Genomic DNA, 18,634 nt, shown 5'->3' with positions numbered 1-18,634 from the left:
ACTTACTGATTTTTTAAAAAAGATTCTTCCTCAGATAGTGCATATTTTTTGGTCACTTAGGTGGCTGATATGTAAACCATGGGATAGATATGTAAACGACTGGAAATGGGAATGGAACAGTGGTGCTCTCTAACTCTGTCTCAGAACTGATCTCCCATTCTGAAAACCTGAAGACTAGAAAGCAATCGACTTTTACTCCTCACATTTTACACACTCCATAACATTCCTGCTCATTATACAGCATGTAGACTTTATTATCTATAATAGAGAAGAAAGACAGACAGAGTGTGTGTGTGTGTGTGTGTGTGTGTGTGTGTGTGTGTGTGACATGTAGAACAGAAATCAAAATTAGGGGCTTAATAGGTTCGATCAGAAAGAAAAGTGGCCCTGCTGGACAGTGGAGATGGCGCTCCATGGACTCACCTTGTTCACTGTGATTTCAGTCCTGAACTCTGGGATGGGTTGGGTCATGGTGTACCATATGCATGGTCTTCTTGGGTTTGATGCATCGACACATACATGTTCATTAATCTGGACCGTGGGCTAGTTAGTGCGTTGCCATACTGGCATGAAATGTTGATCTGCCTATAATATTGCCAATAGAGTGATCTTATGCACTTATTCTCCTGTGGTAAGCACATTATTTGGCATCCTATTGCCATTCTACACACTAGCATTTCTGCATGAAGCAGTGTTCCATATGGCTTTGCCAGTAGCTACAGCAATAGTAGTCCACTTGCAGTGTGCTGTCAAGCTGCAGAAGAGCCCACGAGGTGACTGAGGCCAGTCTGGTACCCCATGGGTGGGCATCACCCATCTGTCCATGGAGAATGAGCCATTGGAATGTAATCAGAGCTGGATACATGCTCCGAGGATGTCCTCCTTCTAAAATTAGCAATCATTTTCTACGCATTAGACAGCTCAGGGGACTACACACTGATACCATGTCCACAACTGCAGCTTCTAGGCTAAATAGAAAGTGGTGCCGTTTATAATGTTTCTTTATTGCCGTTGCGTAATTGATATTGGAGCACTGCCATTAGTGCCTGTTTGCTCTTGCATCCATTTGTAAAGGAATTCTGGGCCGCAGCAGACCCCTGTCCTGTTACATAAGCATTCCCCTGCCAGCAGCAAGTCCCCATGCTGTAAGAAAGTGGAAAGCAACATGTTCATACCCTCCTTCTCCCTCCCTCTTTGTGTCTCCCCCTTGCTCTCTCTCTCCGTCTCTCTCTGTCATTCTGTATCTTTCTCTTCTTTCCCTATTGTGTGACTACCATTCCACCCACAGGTCGTTTATGCTGACCTTGCCTGTTGGCTCATTAAGGGCAACAGTTGCATGTTCACTGCGGGAAGATGGAGAGCTCTGTGTGTGTGTGTTTGGAGGCGCGATGGATAGGGAGTGTGTGTGGAAATGCAACGGATGTATGTGTGTAAGAAGAGGGAATGAAACATAAATAATGGGCAGAGGGTCCATGGATGTGTGCAAGTGTCTAAGATGGTTTTTATGTAGTTTTCTTTCTTCTTTAGAGTGATTTAGGAAAGGGACCTGTCTATGGATGTCTATGGTAAAGCTTCAAAATAACAACCAGTCAGTAGCCTTTACTATCAGCAGCAGTTTACTATCCACTGCCTTTCTACACACATGAGATTTACATTTAGAACACATTGTCATGTTGTCATTCCTATTAAATTACGAGTGGTCTTGACTTGTCTTAAAACATTAAAACCCCACTCAAGGTTAGTACTAAAAGGGTAAGAATCTTTTTTTTTTTTTTCTGTATTTCCCGCAGCCAACTCAAGCAATCTGTAAACAGTGTAATATCATGACCGAGGTTTACAGACCTTTACATAAATGTAAGCTCTGTGACCTATAAAACGTCATCACATCGTCTAATTACCTGAACATGATGCAGCTGTTGAATTGTCATCTTCTTGCCCTGCCATGCCCTGCGATGGTGGACATGTGTGGCCATGTCTGGTTCTGGTGCTCCATCTGCTGGCACAGTGGGCGCAGGGAGGTGTCGACGTAGCTGCGGGGCCATGTGTTAAACAACAGAGTGTCCTCTCGCCAGGCAAAAGCTCCAACACTGTCCCTCCAGCCTTCAGTCATCGCTCTCTTTATTCCTCCGTCCTGCTCCTCCCTACTGCCCACCACCCATCCCTGACCCCTTTCTTTTCTTTTGCTCGTCTGTAGGTACTTTTTGTTGTTCTTGTCTTTCCGGTTATGGTTGCCTCTCTGATAAAGACCACCTCATTCTTCTGTTGACAGGTAGGGGGGTTCTGAAGAAGAGAAATGCAGGCAAACACACCCTTACTGTTTGCAGCTGAGAAAGCAGAATTTACCTCATTGCATGTAGGGGTTCATGCCAGAGAAAAATGTCAGAAGCTGTGTCTGTGGGCAGCCGGCTCTGATCACAGAAAGACTGTGTGTGTGTGTGTGTGTGTGTGTGTGTGCACGCGTGCACGCATGTGCTCGCACAGCCATATGTGGTACGACACACTACACATGTTGTGGGAGTGTGTAAGTAGACAGTGGGGAAGCTTGAGGTAGACGGGGATGAAGAAAATGCAGTAAAAACTGAAGCGATCATGACACTCCTCACTGGAGATCCCGGGAAAACTCTCATCACTGACTTTTAAAACCTCAGCTGCTAAAAATAGGCTTTGGAGTGTCAGTTAATCAAATCCTAATTTAATTTAACAATTTAATTTTGTACTTATTCCAGCATGGTCATCCTCTTTTCTTTCTTTACACGTAGACTTAATTCCATGCTCGATTACCTGATTTTTATGTTTTTCTTTCAACAGCCTTTTGAATATGAACTGCCACAAAACTTGAAAATGTGTAATCCATTAACTTTTGATGTTTCCCTGAAGATTTCAAAGCTTATTGTCAGTACAATGGCCATTTCTTGATTCCAAAGCTCTACTGAGTTTGAAGATGACCTTTCTGTCTCTGCCCACCTTAGCTGTTACCTGGACAACACTTGATTCTTTTTCCTCAGCTCATGAATAATTCATTTCCACTCCTCTTTGACATTATTATTTGTTGAATTAAACATGAAAAACTTGTTGTGGTTATATGCGTATAGCTGGAAGAAAGCACATGACAAGACAGAGGGAAATTAAGTGACTTAAATATAATTGTGTTATTATCAAAAAGAGGCATTTTAAATTGGCAGTTTTTAAACTAATTTACTGTGTCAACAAAACAGTTTAGAACACTATCACATTATTGCCACTAAATTTTAATTTACATATCTTTTGCTTTCTCTTGGGGGTCGTTGGGGGAGGAGGGTGTTGTGTTTCTGTTTTTGAGATGCACAGTCAGGTCTGGCAGTTTGATTGATGGTGTACACCTGTCAGACTGCCAGGGAGAGCAAGAGAGCAGGGAAAAGATCGTGGCAAAGACAGAGAGAAAGGCATCCTATTATGTCGAGGTTGAGTTTGCTTCAATTAGTATTCAAACCACATGTTCACCTCTATAATATGTCACAAGTCCTGCATGCTGACCCTCTTCACTTCTCCTTTGCTTTCTTCACTTCCATCTTGCTGTGTCACAAGTATGCATCCACATGCCTCCTTTTTGTCTCCATCATAATAATTCTGGATGGCAGATCAAAGGCAGGAGCAGAGCGCATTGAGTAAACAGAAAGGAGGAGGGCACCCGAGGAACCGTGGCTTCCATGGTGATAGCATTGTCCTATGCTGAGCCCCTATACTGCTCCTCTTCAGGAAAATTTCAGGAAAATAGCACCTCCTCATCCACTTGGGTTTACACCTCCTGCTGTCTGGAGGCTTTATTAACTGCTTCATACAAGAGTAAAAATACTCCATGCTGAAATTCTGTGCTCCCAGTCAAGGGTCGCATTTGCTGAACCTGGTTTCTTGGTGCATTTGATCTGTTTCTTCTGGCACCCATTAATGCTATTAACAGGGAAAGCATCCTGTGTGCAGAGTGAGGAAGGTGCAGGGGGCCTGGCCTTTGCAGGGTCTGCTGAAGCACAGCTCTGAGAGTGGAGGAGAGGTCCTCACTCAGCAACAAGGCTGCAGAGATGTTCATTTAGAGGGAAACTCTACTTATCCATCTCTCATTCTGGGATACACTTACTCCCTTTGTCAAGCATACAGGCACAAACACACACACACACACACACTCATTCTGTATGTAGGCTAGGAGGCTGTTTGATTCTCACAGATAGATCTACATTTCTAATGAGCCCTAGCCCCTTTGTATCTCTCTCTCTCTTTTTTTTTTTTTTCTTCTTCAGTGTTTTGTCTCTCAACAGGGACTGTGTTGATTATGTGTTGAGTTCTTACAGGTGTGGTATTAGGGGGAACTGTGTGGTAGGGACGGTTACTTTTAATAAGTCAGAGAAAAAAGTGCCCCCCTCCAAATAACGCAGAAATGTGCTGTAGTGCACTGTGAACAAACAGAAGTCGAAGGCATATAGGTAAGTGTTAGAGAAAATCCACTGATTTGCCGTGCCTTTAATGTTCAGTAGTGTTTAAATAAATTGGCCCCTTGTTTGTCATATCAGAATTTTTCCACTGGTAAAAACTAAAATTCATGCCATTCTGTGCTTGGATCCAGGTTGCTTTGTGGATTTTTTTTTTTTTTTTCCTCTAATTTGAAGGGCATGACATAGCATGGAGTACATATGCAAGAACTTCCCCATTTGCATGTAGTCTCCTGGCAGCCAAAAATAATGAGTCCCATTATATCAACCGTTATTGCAGGTGGGCCATAATATCTGGAAATGTGAAGTAGAGTGTCTTAAGATAATTGTATTTACGTGAGTGTATTTTAAAAAAAAAAGGTCTGCATGAAGAGCGGGAAATTTAATCTTTTCAGATCAGAATCTTTTCAAATCCCATTGGAATAAGTCATCATGTCAGATTCATATCTCATGTTAGGAGATGCAAAATATGCTTATTCAAAGTCAAAGCAAACCTTTATTTAACACTATGTACAGTTTCCATACAGAATTTGTATATATAGGTTTGTGAGAGTGAGTGAGATTCTTGGACATTTGATCAAATTTGGCTCCTTCATAATAATGCTGTGTTTGGGCATGACTGTGTGCTGGTAGTGAGTGGTACCACATTTGCTTCCCTAGAAACAGAGAAGTCTCAGCCATTATGGTTTTTTTACAGCTGAGTCAATGCTTTGTGTCTGGTTTCTATATTTAACAATAGGTTTTGAAGGCCATATATAGAGAAAGTAGTACGAAAGAGTCCTGCTGTCTCTTATATGAGGTATTCTGCTCTAACAGGGTGTAAAACAAAGGAATCATAGCCATGTCTTTTATTCCCTCAATCCCATCCTATTTGACCTGTAATATCAAAAGTTGTAGGACTTGTCTTAATCCTGTACACAGAGTGCAGAAGAGTCTTTTTCCTGAATGGTACATTTCTGCTTGAGCAAGTCTGTGTGTACACATCTCATAGTGAGGCCAGGCCACCACCTACGCACACAGGCTTCACACTCGGAGAACTAGGCACCATGCAGCGCAAGTGTGAACAATGACAATGGGAGCATAGTGTTTGTTTATATATTGAATTTTCCAAGATACACAAAATGTTTGCTCACAACGCAAGTTTCTCTGTTTTTTGAAGTGAAAAGAGGGAAGCATAATGCAGAGGAACAGTACAGGTAATGCAAGGGAAAATGAAACTAAAAGAACAAAATTAGTGAGTTGGGCTTATATGTACTACTTGAAAAGAGAAATTCTGTCACAGAGCAAGTAGGAACTGCAGGTAATTCAGTATGTTCATACATTTGGAACTTTTGGAGAAGGAATCATGGACTGTCAGATTTTGCATGGAAAACATCCTGAACGTAGTGCATTCATATTTTTAGTGGGAAGTCTTTCCTGTTCAGAAAAATCTTGCAAAAGCAATTAAGAAAGCTAAACAGGTGATTACATTTTTGATAAATTTAAGGTACTTGGGCTGATACCCAAAGTAGCTGTAATTGTACCAGAATCACTAAAGATATTTAGGATATTATATATTGTCTTATAGGTATAGTAATATGGAGATATTACTCCAGATTACTAGGGTCTGGGATAAGTCATACTTTTCATTTGAAACATTTTGTTTAAAACTTCTACTGTTTCTCAGTGACTTAATTGTTAACTTACATTAACTAACACAATAGGCAACGTCTACATTAACGTTAATCTACTGTATTAGTTGCACTAAGCTAGCTAGAAGCAAGTTATCAAGTTTTCCAGCTACAGCTAGGTAGTTTAGGCCTACCTACAAACACATTTGAGGACTGTCTTGTACAGCAAGCAAATCATATATCCAATTTCCTGTATCACCTTTCACTACAGTAGTTCTTTTTTAATTAGTGGCGAAATATTCTAAGAGTATTTACCAAAAAAAAAAAAGGATAAAGAAACTGTTCAGAAAACAACTCATTCAAAATGGTCTGGATACTGGTGTGTGTGTATTTTTTTTGTATTCTGAGTACTCTTACTCACGTTTTACCATACTCGCAGGAGATAAATTCAACATTTTGGCAGTTTCTATTGACTTGGTGGTTCATTTTAATCATGAGTGTATCTACCTTGTAATGGGGTAAATCCTACATCAGTTTGTTATTATTTATGTGATGGGGATTAAATAGTATTGAGCAATATGCTTACCCAATTGGAGGAAGAGAGAGGAAGTGGGGAAGCGCCTTCCAAGGGGTATTTAGATTAAATATTCCTACACTGTCTGGAAAGGACCCATCCAATGTCTGGTAGGAGAGCTCTAAATGTTAGTCTTGACAGATGAGCTGTTGAAAGAGATAATTGATGTAAAAGAATACGAATTGAGAGACTCACAGAGCATAGTGCTTGTAAATATTGTCATTGTTATGAATAGCTTTTTTATTTTCTAGTAAATATGATTGTTGTCTGTTTTTGTATTTTAGTATCTGGAACTGTCACACTTCTACCACTCAAGGCCAGCAGTTTAATAAACAGATAGAACAGTCAAATCTACTTATCCCCACACTAGTTTACCAGGCTTTGTAAGAGCCAGAAGCAGAGACTACTTCTCTTTATATGCGTACTTTCTTCACTCTTTCTCTCTGTCTCCCTCTGTGTTTTTCTATCTATCATTTGTCTTTCATTTGTACACCAGAGGTTTGTTTGAGGGCACAGGTAATATTCAGGTTTTTCTGCTGTCCATAGAATATATGAACATGAATGAGTCTTTCTTCTGAAGACAGTCTATGCATTTTGTGTAACATTTACCTGGCAAAAGTACCAACGCATCCTCTGTTTTTCAGCCACACATCTCCACTTAACCACTTAGCCGGGTGTTTAAACTCCCTCTCTTCGACAGACAAAGAGACACTACATCTTCTCTATCTGCGTGCTTGACTCATTCTCCAGGACTCAGCACTTGATGTGTTTCTGCTTCATGATGCTACTTTGATTTTTCTGCACTTTCTCTGAGAAAGAAAATGAGCATTATCCCCCTCCTGACAAAGGCTGAATAATGCAAGACCACACACTGTATTCAGAATCGTCATTGTGTTTAGCTCATGGAATATTGGATGTGCTTAAATTATTGAAGTGGGCTTTGTTGGAGAAGGGTGCCACCAAAGCCCCTCATGACTGTGCAGAACTAGACTCACACACCTTTTCTAGGTCTGTCACAGTTCGTGCCTCACTTCTTTTGACCCACAAGTCACGACTAATTGACTTTCCTTATTTAGCTTTGGCATGATGGGTAGAGCTTAGAACCCAACCTGTAGTCTAATTGAAGTGCAGTATGCCAGTGAAAGGCCATAACGCCTTTAAAATGTGGGTGAGGGTGTGCTATATATGGTACTGGCGTCCTCGCCCCCTGGGGCGAACACAACGAAAGCAGTGCTGTTCAGAGCTAGGCCCCTCCATTGGGATTTTGGTTTGAGTCTCAGGGCTATCCATGGCCGTGGGCCTTTTTTGAATTAAATGACCTGCCTCTTTTTGGGAAGGTAACAAACAGAGGTTAAAGGAGGTTGAACCTCTCTCCTCTGTCACTCCACAAGCTTCCCACTTCCTGCAGTGGCTTTGCATGGTCCCCTTAAAGGAGTCAACGCATAACTCTCTTCATCCCACACTTCACCAGCTTCTCCCACACCAGAGGGTTTGTGTTTCTGCTCTCTAGGAGTCACAATTCCTCCCCCATTTTCCATTGGGGGTTATAGCAATGGTGTCCTCCAATTGTGTTCTAGCTGTGGAGGCTAGCTGAGGTCAGGCCTGCAGTAGCCCTGTTGGACCACAGAGCTGGATTGGTTTCCCTGGGCTGCTTCCAGATAAGTGATGAGCAGAGAATAAAGAGTTGGACCCATTTGCAAAGCCCTCTAAAACCAGTTTCTAATCTGGTCGGTATTATCATACAGCCCAGTTCAGAGCCAAAGGTGTTTAAAGAGACATGATTCACTCTCTGCCCATACCCGACCACAGCCATTAAAAGCTAAAACACACTGCAGGCCGCCTGGCTCTGACGAAGCTGCTTATTCGCATCTGGAGAGCACTCTGGCATTTTCAGCTGTAATTGTGCACCGCGGGAAGTCCGTCTTGAGGCTCAGTGTCCAGCAGTGAAGGTCTGTGGCAGGCGCATGGAGCAGGCGGAAATCATAGGCCTCCAAGGCTTTAATTAAGCATGGCTCACTGGAGCAGCATGCTGCTAAGTCAAACTCACATTGCTCTAATGGCCAGCGGGACCGTTTGGTAGATTTTTAACATCCACATAGCCGGCCCAACACAACAGTATCCTTTTTTATGTGATATAGCTTTGCAGACATTTCAGCAATTTTTCTCATTGCCTACCATTTTTTATTTAGCTCTCTGTGTTTGGGTAAAGGTGAGCTAAATATACATACTTAAATATTAAGCAGATAGATGTTACTCCCACTGTCTATATAATACCATTTACATCTGCTACTACTGTTCCCCTCCTATGAGCACAGAGCTTGAAACAGGAAAGACCTATTTTGTATGTGTGTATGTGTATGTATGTGTATGGTTGAATATGGCAGGTCATAAATTGATCACTCTGTAGCAAATGTAATCTATGATATGGCAATCCCGGGCCACTGGGATTAATGGGCACCCATTTGGAGAGAAGATGTTGGATGGCCTGGCTGGGTCATCAGACCAATCAGCTCTCATTAGGACAGTGCTAGGAACTTCAGAACTTGTTCATTTAAACCTTCCTGCCTTTTGACCACTGGAACCTCTTTGTCTTTTTATAAACACATAGAGGTGTCCACTGCTATGTCTGATAAAATATTCTGGTGCCAAGATGTTTTATTAGGTCATATAATTGAGTTTTGGGTGTGATGGAGACTCTCACTCCCTGAAGGAGAGGGTGATGTGATGCACATCACTCAAGGTTGGGGCACGCATTTACCACGTGTAGGACCCAGGGTTGAGACACGGGTGTGGTTGCTGCTCTTAGCCTACATGTCAAATGGTGTCAGAAGTGGGATGGTACCACCAGTTGGACCAGTGTTCGAGACCTGGGTATGGTTGCTGCCCTCAGCCTTTGTTACAAGGGGAAATATTGAATTCATTGCTTAAGGTTGTTTTCAAACATCTGACACCACTTGATCATTAAAGTCAAACCTTACTAATCTGTTACTAAGCTTACTATTAAAGGGCATTTAGTACTATGTGTAGCAAAAATGATTTAGGCATTTTGCTTCACAGAACACTACCCTATATCAGAAAATGTAAACTTGGGAGGGGGGGGGGGGGAAGCAGCCTGAGACAGTATTTCCAGTTCTCTGACTCTTTCAGATGTGACTCATTTTTGTGAGTGTCTGATTTCACAGTTATTGTTGAAGGTTAACACAGAGTTAACCTTCTGGCATCTCTGGCAACCTGTCTATTCCTATTATATCATATCTGCCCTCAAATATCACATTAGCATCTCCCGAGGAGCACCTCTGCTCTCCTCTCACCCAGCTAGAACTCAGTTCATAGCACCAGTAGTACTACTCAGTTTCCAAAACTCTGCAGCTTTCTGCTTTTCTTTCTGTATTTTCTAATAAAAATAAAGATTTCATTTATGTTGGTCTGCAGTATCTACTCTGAGGTCATTTTTGGTTCTTACATCTTAACACTTTTTTTAACAGTTAACAGTTCTTTTGTTCTTTTTGTTATTTTTCTCATCATAGGAAGTAGACTTTCATTGTTTCTAGAAGTTGTGCCTCTGAGTTATAAAAATCATACTTTTATGTTATTGTTATACTTATGTTGTTGTTGTTGTTGTTGTTGTTGTTGTTGTTGTTATTATTTGTCAGTTTTATTGCAGCACGGTGGTAGGCTTCCCAAGACTCAGAGAAAGTGTTTCTAAAATTCATCCTCTCAGATAATTGTCTCCATAGTGTGTGAGAAATGATTTCTCTCTATGATTACTCTGTCAAAAACCTTAGAAGGTTTTCAAGTTCCTATCAACTACATATCAAGCAGTGCACAGACATTTTGAATCTATTTTGAAACCGTTATGAGGATAGCTCCAAGAATCGATATCGACTTGCAAAGGGGAATGTTCAAGAATCTTTGCACTCTCAACTAATGAGGTACTTCAGCAGTGTCTGCTCTGATCATGCATATGCATAACATTCCTTCCTTAGCATTGTATTCTTTTTCCTGATAAACAGTGGTAGATAAGTATACAGATGACATCAGACTTGAATAAGAGGTACATGAGTTATGGACAGCAGTTGTTGTTGTTGTTGTTGTTGTTGTTTGTTTGTTTTTTTATTATATATATTTTTTATATATTATTATTTGTTTATATGTTTAAATGTGCATGCTAATGTGGTGATGTGTGGGGAGGACAGCGGGCCCTCAGTGGTGAAGCTTCAGGAGACTCTGGAAGTGAAGTTCATGGAGGGGGGTAGACCACAGCGGTGATAGCAGATCCTCACTGGAAAAGTTTCAGGGCACTGAGGATGGGTGTGTGTTGGTTGAGGGGGGGTGGGGTGAGAGAGAAAACATGCATGACATGTTTTCCATATACAGAACAAAGAAAGAAGCTGATTGTGTCCTGTTTAAATTTATAATGTAATGTGTGTTGTAAGAGACAATGCTGTCTGTAGTGCTTTTTAAAACACACAAATCATATAAAGTTGTCTTTAAGGAACATTTATTCATTTACATTTGTATTTATGTATAACACTTCTGTCTCACCCTTTCAGTAAGTGGTCATTGGTCATTATTTTTCTCACACCCACTCATTTTCCTTCTTTTGAATGTTTTCATCACTGGGGCTTGCCATATTTCTGCTTGGTTCTGCATCTTATCTTCTATCACAATGTCTGGTTGGTTTGCCACTTCTTGCTTGTCTGTGTAGATCTGGATTTTTCATCCGAGCTTTGTTGTTTTCCCCCATACTCTATGGCTCCTCCTGTTTGGACTTTTGTGTCAATGCATATGCCTTGCAAATGGTTCTGTATATGATCTTTCCCACTTGGTTTTCTTGCCATGGAATCTCCCCTGCTTTTCTGGTATCCATGTCTTTTCCGCTTATCCTTATCAGCTAGGGGTCATTCCTTGGATGTATCATGTCTCATCTCAGAGAGTAGATTTTATACTTTGTAAGCCCCTTCCCCCCTCCATTGGATGTTGGACTTTGGGTGGAGTACTCCATGCATTGTTAGAAGTTTTCCAGTCTTGACAGCAGCTTCCAGCTGTTGTCTTTGCTAGCTTGATGTGCCTGCTGGGTATCTGGCAGGGCATACCTATTTGTGGCTTTAATTCCCACTCAGCTATCTTTTGAGGATTTGCCTAATTCTGTGATGGTACTTAGATGTATCTGTTCATCTGGTTTTTGCCTCATATCGTGATCCCCAGATGTTTTAGCTGTCCTCCAGGTCTGCTATATAGCTTAGTAGTAGTAGCAGTAATAGTTCAATTCCCTTTGTCCTGATCACTTTTGTTCTTTTCACTATTTGCCAACCACACTTCTCTAGCCCAGGTGATATCTTGATGTCATCCATGTACAAAAGGTGCCTGATGGAAGCTCTACTATTGAATCTATTCCCACGCCCAGATTTATTGATGATCTTGAGAAGGTTCAGTCCTATAGAGAACAAGGTCACATGGGCAGTTCTCGTCGAGTTGGCTTGAGTTCTTGATGAAGGCACCTGTAGTGGTTTTAATAGATTCTTAATTACAATGGATAAAATTAACTTCGGCACCACCCTGATTAACTGGGAAAATGTATTAATTTTAATTAATTTATTAATGATTAATAGTTCAGTCTCAACTCTTTAAAGTTGATAAATTGATAAATGATTATTTCTCTTCTACTAAACATTAGAATATCATTCTCAACTCACAGACGTAATACTAAGGGATGACAACAAACATTGACTAGAATTCTATTAATGACAAGAAGTATTAAGTTCACTAGAATAACAATCCTAACGGGCAACTAAGCAAAATTTAATGCAAATAATTTGTGGTGAGTGGGGTAGCTAATTGAGATTAAAAAAACATTTTAAATGTAAAAAAAACCAAAAGAGAAGGGAAACAAAAATGTAAAAAAACAAAAGAGAAGGGAAAAAACAAAAGAGAAGGTTTTAACCAGCCTCTGGGAATGACCAACTGGGTAATCTACTTATCGACTAAACAAGACCAACAAAGAAAACATTGATCAAACGAAATTCGTGATGCAGTCATACTTCAAATCTAAAAAGATTAGTGAAACAAGTGCCAGCCTTAGCGACACAGTGTAAGGGAAACTAGGCTAATTGTAGTGCCCGAGGAGGCTGTATCACAGATGAGAGGAAAGAGTTAATTCACCTTATTTGATTAATAAACAATAAACTGGTAACACAGAAGGGAATTGCTGGTTCTTACGACTCACTAGCATTCAACCCTGTCAAACCATCCGTCAAATCATATGTTATATTGAAGCATCTCGATAGAGAAAAAGCGTCCCAAATGGAGAATCCGTTTCTTGGAGCCATCTGATGGTTCTGAAGGAGAGTTTTCGATTTTCTTGAACTCATCTCCATGGCAGTGCACGAGCTATGAAGGCCGATGATAGTGAAAGGACCAGGATTCTTGGACCAGGGATTGGGTCTTCAGAGCTGGCTCAAAGGAAAGCCATATAGGCCTTCATGGGCAGACTTTTCCCAAGCAGTGTGAGTGAGGATTCATTACCGGCAGTTTATTGGAACTCCAGTCTTAACCAGATGAATTTGCTTAATATAAGTCGTGATGGGCAATTTCTGAAAAATACACACTAACTATAAGAAATTAGTAAGATGATAACAAAAAGAAACAAAAAATCCCATTAAAATTAAAATATGGTAAAATAACTTGGATTCGAGTATTTCTAGCTGCTTAGCGAAAGGTTATTGACTTAGTTGAGGAAACAAAAAATTCTTTGTCTCTGCCAAAGTTCTGTTTGGGGGTGGTTTGTAAACAATCCCTGGGAGGGATAATCAATTTAATTACTTTCCTAATTTCTAGAAGTTACAAACTACTAACTTTAATATATTGTCTAATTTGTTCATATAAGATTTCTGGTAAACACAACTAGGAGTGAGTAACAATTTGTTTACAATATACATGAGGTATGCAACATTTATGATCAGTTTCTTGAAGTATAAGCAGGCTAGTAAGCTTTTGTCCTTCTCATCCATGCGTTTATGGCATCAGAGGAGAGGGGGTTTAGGGTCAGAATGCCAGGCCATCTTGATAGCTAGGCCGTTTATGACTTTGTTACTCAACCTCAACCAGTGGGTCCTGGGTCTGCTCCGTGGCCCGGGGGTAGGAGAGAGCCCCCCTTTGAGTAGGTCAAAGTTTCATGAGGTGAATAATTTGTAGTCTGTTTTCACTACACACCTATGGTCTTATTAACTTTATACATTGCTGAGCCTTTGAATATTCATGTGTGTTGTATTCAGTCATATGTTTTCTTATAGTTCATCCAGGCAACATTTAGTTTGGTCTGCCTCAAATCATGGTTGGACAATTCTGTGTCGGTAGTTGGTGTGCTGAAAGGTCACCTGGTACAGCAGGTAGAGTAAGGAGCTAACACTGCTAAGGTCATGAGCTCAATTCCAAGAAAGTACACATGCTGTCTACCGATGAATGAAAGTCATTATGGATAAGAGCATCTGTCAGATGCTGAAATTGTTAATGAATAAATATCTGGTGCTTTTTCCAGTTCATGTCTGAGCAGTGCTCATGTACTTGCATACATGGTCATTCAGCTTGGTGGCTAGTATTCCTGACATGAAAATCCATCTTGTGGACAGGCAGGTCATTGGTCTCTATTTGGATGGTGTTTGTCCCTTATTGAGGGCCTTCATTCTAGCCTGCCTTTTGTTGGCCATCCCAGATTGGAACCAGTAGTTATCAAGTGTTTTATTTGTTATGCTAGGTGGCCATGCAGAGTTGTTAATTCTTTTTATCAGCAGGCATGGTTCATATCAGGCCCAGGTGCTGCCCAGTTCCTCATGTGTGTTTCTAACTCTTGGACATCAGACAATGCTAGACAATGCTTCCCTTTTCTCTTAACCACTGAGCTTGTGGACTGTGATGATTAATTCTCCCATATGTTTTTCCTGCAGTGTACAGTTTCTGTAACATCCTGAGTGCCACAGGGCAAGGAGTAGGACGTACAGACCTTGATGGTGACAGACATTTATTAAACAATGAATGAAGACAATCGGAGCTCACATACAACATCAATAGGTAACATGAATACAGAGACCATAAACACAGATACGAACATCTGCAATGACTGACAACTAAGTGCACGCCTACAGCGGTTTAAATACAGACAACATAGTAAGACTAAACCAGGTGCAGGTGTGTGTTTAACAACATGGGTGTGGTTATAAATGAGACAAACAATGAACACCCCCTGCACGCGGCGGGCCGTACCACGTGACAGTGAAAGGGGAGCGTTCCGTGACAGTTTCAGATATGTCTGGATCCACAGTCTGGGTGGATACACAGTTCTGTTGTCGTAGCAGTACAACTAGTCTTGAGTCTTACAAAGTTCAAATATGTCGCTTCATTGCTGCGTTCCCTTCATTGGCTTCCAGTAGCTGCCCGCATCAGATTTAAAACCCTGATGCTCGCCTACAAGCCAAAAATGGACCAGCCCCTGCATATGTGATGATAATGGTCAAAGCCCAAGCCATACCTCAAGTACTTTGAACCTCAAGTATGGTTCAGCTTGAAACACCATGCTTCAAGGCTCATGGAAGACGAGCACTGAGACTATTCTCTTTCCTGGCTCCCAGATGGTGGAAAGAACTTACACTGGTTGTCCAGACAGCAGAGTCCCTTGCATTTGTGGAATATTTAAAATGTCCCTTGATCCTGTACCCATGAAATTCATACTACAGTTGGGTAAACTCTAGCATGTATAGTTTGATATTGTTTATTAATGCCCTTATCATTGTCTGATATAGAGCATATACATTTTTCACTTTTCTAGGTATCAGCATTGATTTGATTCCTGTATTTCAACAGTATTCTAGTTCAATGGTATATTGAACTCTAACCTACTGTACTGGCTAGGATACATTCTGTGAGTAAATGACAAAGAACTTTTGTAAGTCACTCTGGATAAGAGTGTCTGCTAAATGCTGAAAATGTAAATGTAGTACTGTAACTAAGAGTATACTTTGGGTGGTTTGTTTGTGAAGGTGGTATTTATTCTTTTGGTCACTGATTTCATGATTTTCTGCAGTCTGGCTGGCAGTGCTGTTAACCTTTGTTTAGTAGACTCCAGGGTCTCCCATTGTATTTCTTCTATAGTCAGGCACCATCTTTGATGTTTATACCCTTCTAGAGCTCTCTGTTTCCAAAGGACACTTTGAGGATGGGCTGTGGCTTTTTTTGTACTATGTGTTTGTGTGTTTGTGTTTGTGTATGTGTATGTATGTATGTATGTATGCATGCGCATATATATATATATATATATATATCTATCAATGTGTGTGTGTATATGTGTGTGTATGTATATGTATGTATATATATATATATATATATATATATATATATATATATATATATATATATACACACACATACATATATATATATATATATAATATATGTATGTGTGTGTGTATATATATATATATATATATATATGTATGTATGTATATATATATATATATATATATATATATACACACACACATACATACATACATATATATATATATATATATATATATATATATATATATATATATATATATATATATATATATATATATATATATATATATATATATATGTATGTATGTATGTGTGTGTGTGTATATATATATATATATATATATATATATATATATATATATATGAGCATCAGTGCCACTATCCAGGATGAAACAGCCGAGATCAAGGAGTACACCAGGATGATGGCCCTAAGTGATGAAGTGATTAGTGAAGACCCCATACAGCAGAAACCTGAGAAGAAGGATGGGAATGAGGAGGAGCAGGAACCATCATGTGAGGATAAACCTCTGCATGGTATGTACCACCGACAAATAGTGGAAGTGGCTGATATGGAGAAATCTTACCATTGGCTGGAAAAAGCTGAGCCGAAAGGCAGCACAGAGGCACTAATTATGGCAGCACAGGAACAAGCTCTGAATACAAAATAAATAGAGGCTTGAATCTACAACACCAGGCAGGACTCCAGATGCAGCCTGTGCAGAATGCCCCTAAGACAGTGAAGCACATAACAGCAGGATGCAAGATGATTGCAAGCAGAGCATATACGGAACGCCATAACCTAGTGGCAGGTAGAGCACACAGAAACATCTGTGCCAGGTATAGGTTGGAGGTTCCAAGGTCAAAGTGAGATATACCCCCACAGGTGGTGGAAATTGAGCAAGCTAAGATCCTGTGGGATGTCCAGATACAGGCTGATAAAATGGTAATGGATAACCAACCGGATATAGTAATGATGGGACAAACGGCAAAAGAGCACCTTAGTGATGTAGCAATCTTGAAAAGTTTGGCAAACACCAAGGGCTGAGAGAAGAGCTGGAAAAGTTTTGAAAGGTGAAGGCAACAGTGGTACCCATGGTAACTGGAGCACTAGGGCCTGCGACCCCTAAACTGGGAGAGTGGCTACAGCAGATCCCATGAACAACATTTGAGATCTCCAGCCAGAGGAATGCAGTCCTGGGAACAGCTAAGATACTATGCAGTTTACCAGGCCTCTAGTAGAGGGCCCAAGCTTGAAGGAAAATGTTTAATAGATGTTAAAACAGTAGCATTTTGCAATAATGGCATAAAACCCTTTTACATTTTTAATGTCTGTACATCACCATTATCCCAAACATTCCTGTGGTCATAATATTTTTTTTTTTCTTTAAAAAAAAAATTCTAAATTTAAAAAAAAAAACATTTGCCAACCTTTCTGCCCCTGAACAACTTACACTGAATAAATGTTTTATATTTGAATATTCTATCAATTATCATATGCCATAGATGAGGACACCTTTTTAGTGCCATTGAGAGTCTTTGAACCAGTTCTGAAGGAGGCTTTTGATGCTGAATGCTATTGAATTGTAGGCCAGCCTGAGCTCGGAGAGAAGTTGTCTTTGTTCCTGTGGCGAATAGGATAGCCATGTGTCCCTCTTGACTCCTTACCCACTCCAGAAGAATATTAAAGTAAAGATCTTTACACATCAGCAGTGCATTTTTGTATTGCTGCTATTGACAGTTTAGCTGTGGCTTTTTCACTTAACTGCCTCTTGGCTAAACTAACCTTCAGTAAACATTTAATTCAATGGCTGGGAAGCAGTGATGCACCCCGGGGGGGGGGGCAGAGTTTGATGCTCAAGGTCAAACTACTGTAGATACCTCTAACTGTGGTGTGGCATAGAACTGGTGCCAAAAAGCCAAGTCTCCCATTGAAATACAGAAACCTGTTCAGAAATAGCAGTGAGTGCTCCATCACTGGTAATTCTGTGGTGTTTTATGCCACCATCAGGCATGTACAGCCTTGGTCTCTCTCCCTCTATCCCTCCATGTCTTTTACTCTCTCTGTCTTTCTTTCTCTCTCTCTTACTCTTAAGCCTGTGTTATTAGTGATAAACCTGTTAAATCTCACAGCTCTAAACAGTATTAAATCGAAGAACCTTGCCAGACTCTGGACACATTTCATGTCAAGGATACTGAGAGAGTGAGACAGACAGGCGGACAGACCAACCAACTGACATGCAGAGGTTTGGAGAGGGAAGAAAATGCCTGAGAGATAGAAACATCTTACAAAAAAGGTATAATAAAGGAATAAAGAAAAAGGGAGTGTGTGTGATAGCAGGGGGTTGCTATTCCTCCACCCCCTGTATGTATGAAAGTGTGTGGTTCTCAGAGGCCTGCATTAAAAGCACTCTCTTCCCTTGTGTGTCTGCTTTGTTAGCAGGCCACAGGTCAGAGAATGGGAGACGCATGAAGACTTTTTAGCTTGTTGATGCAGAAGTGCGAGTGCTGGTTGACGCAAGCAGCAGGAAGGTAGTCAATTCCTGCATCTGACCTTTCCTAAAAATAAAAAAAAAAAGTCGTTCTCCTCTTCTTCTTGGAGGAGCTAGAGGGGAGCCGCAACCAGAAACCCGTCCCCATCGACTCGTGACTCTGGCCAC

At 40.6% G+C, this 18,634-nt stretch overlaps 1 protein-coding gene across 1 annotated transcript in view; it reads left to right on the top strand.

Annotated features, from left to right (window-relative positions):
* tex264a (testis expressed 264, ER-phagy receptor a) overlaps positions 1–18,634 on the top strand; it is a 51,372-nt gene that overhangs the window by 10,981 nt on the left and 21,757 nt on the right. The gene's annotated exons all lie outside the window — the stretch shown is intronic.

The sequence above is a fragment of the Electrophorus electricus genome, chromosome 7, assembly GCF_041902795.1.
Source record: "Electrophorus electricus isolate QZ-2024a chromosome 7, ASM4190279v1, whole genome shotgun sequence".
In the NCBI taxonomy this organism is placed as follows: Eukaryota; Metazoa; Chordata; class Actinopteri; order Gymnotiformes; family Gymnotidae; genus Electrophorus; species Electrophorus electricus.
Note: the sequence above shows the minus strand (reverse complement) of the source record. Positions and strands in the feature narration are given on the sequence as shown.